The sequence below is a fragment of the Phytophthora infestans genome, genomic scaffold (genome assembly GCF_000142945.1).
Source record: "Phytophthora infestans T30-4 supercont1.78 genomic scaffold, whole genome shotgun sequence".
Classification (NCBI taxonomy): Eukaryota; Oomycota; class Peronosporomycetes; order Peronosporales; family Peronosporaceae; genus Phytophthora; species Phytophthora infestans.
Window position 1 is genome coordinate 69,375 of NW_003303681.1, and position 2,285 is coordinate 71,659.

Consider the following 2,285-nt stretch of genomic DNA (forward strand, 5'->3'; position numbering starts at 1 on the left):
CGGGAGTTCCTCCTTCGTGCCTTTGGTGCGCACAAATTTGGCAAGGTCTTGGAAGTTGCGGAAAAGTTCGCATTGTCCAGCATCGTGGAGTTGTTTGCAGAACTTGCATCGCTTGTTACAGTAGTGGGCGGAGTGACTCATGCCACCGCACACCGCGCATGGTCCGTACTGTGGGCGTCGGTTGTCGCGGCTGAAGTCACGTCGACCGCGTTGGTCCTGATTGAACCCACGGTCACCACCTCGGCGATCTTGATTGAAGCCATTATCGCGATCAGGCATGTTTCCACGTGGTTGACGGTTGTCTGAACGTGCGTAGGTGCCGTCAGCAGCTGCACGGCGCTCATTTTCGTTAGCCGCGGCGAGGTATCGGTCGTTTTCGTCCAATGAGAAATCACCGTCCGTATTATCAGGCTGAAAGTCGTTGTACTCATCTTGGGCATCGTCGTAAGCGTTCGGATCTTCGTTTGAATACTCGGTGCCTCCCTGAGCAGCTTCACGACCTTCTAATTCAGCTAGTAGGTCGTCCACCGTGGCTTCAATGAGTGTCACTCTTGGTTTGTTGCGGTTGTCATCGCGGCGACGGTCATCACGCCGGTTGTTGCGGGCGTACCCATCGTCGCGTCGCGTATCACGACTCTTGGAGTATCGGTACTCACTGTCACGCTTGGCCATTCTCTCCTTGCCCTTGAGAACATCTTCGATGATTTCTTCGAGCTCGTGAATGTCGGCGACTCGAGCGTGGTAGAGACTCTCCGCTAGCTTGTCATCGTCGCATGTTGCCAGGAATTGCTGTACGTGTTTTTTCGCGTCGCGACCACTCTTCTCAAGTGTAGACGGGCGGTCCGAGCGTAGCCATTCAGCCTGTTTATGTAGTCGCACAGATGTTCATTACGTTCCCGCTTGGCGGAGTAGTAACGCGACAGTGCCGTCTGCGTGAACTGCGAGCAGTAGTAGCGGATGAACGCATCGCTCAACAGCTTCCACTTGCGCTTCGTCTTCTTCGGAAGTTGACGGAACCAATGAATGGCTCCGTCCCGGAGACTTAGCTCAAATGGAATGCACCATTTATCGGCATCTGTGTGGGTTCCAGTCATTTCATAGACGAACCCACGGAGCCACTGCATACAGTTCTCGCTCTTGTTGCGAGAGCCTGAGAACGGCGTGATGCGATCCAGCGGTCGGTGCGAAGCCATTTCAATCCTCGGTGTCAGGTCTACGTCGTTCAGCGTCGCTAGCTCATTCATCTGACGCATCAACTCGAGTTGAGGATCTTCCTCGTCGAATGTACGCACCAAAATGTCATCGTCACTGGACGAACCATCGCTGTCGACTTGACGACGTCCGGCACCACCTTTGGGGGCTCGCGCACCGCCTCGGCGACCGAACGAACTCTCGTTACTTGCGTAAATGCGTTGCATACGGCTCTCCGAACGTGGCGTAACCATGTGCGAGTCTTGAAAGTACGGTGAGGCTTTGGTAGTGCCAAAGGCACCACGCTCAGCTCCACGCTTGGTCGGAGGAGTACGAACGAGTCGTTGGGGCGTCGGCGGCAGTGGAATCTTAGACGGATCTTCATCTTGAATCATCGGTCGACTCACAGGCTGCTTTCCGGCATTGATGCCAACAGCGCCAAACGCCTTCCGAAGCTTCTTCTTCCATTTCTGGAGAGCAGCTCCGGCTTCATGTGGACTCTAATCCTGGAGCGACATCGTCGATGGGTACGTCTCGTTCTCGAACCCCAGCGACAACAGTAGCGAGCCTGAATCCTCGGCATTTGGCTAGTCGACACCGAGTTGACTGGGTATTGAAGTATCTGCGCAATCGGCTTTTTTCTCGGGGATGGGCTTGAACAGCTGCATCCACTCATCATTCTGCATCAGCGCTTGTACGCGGTCGAAAACGCGCTTGGCGGCTGGTGTATCACCGTTGATAGGTGGGCGAGGTGCCTTCAGCAGTGCTGAATGCTTTGCACTCGCCACCGAAGGTTTAAAACCCTCGGTCCCATCGTCATAACCATCATAGGCCGGTTCCGGTCCCGCAACATCATCAAACTCGTCGGCGAGGTTCCTCGAAAGGGACTTGGTCGCCCCGCTCAGCCCCGGATGATAGCGTGGGCCGTCTCCGGCGTCGCTGCGCCTGGCTCTGGAGCCGGCGTCTTTATCTTCGTAATCTTCATAATCGTGGGCGTCAGGGACCGATGTCCGCTTCGTCGTCGAAGCTCACTGAAAGCTTGGTGGCGGCTGCAAAGCGCGCAGCCGGGCTTGGAACTCTCGTTGCGAGCCCCG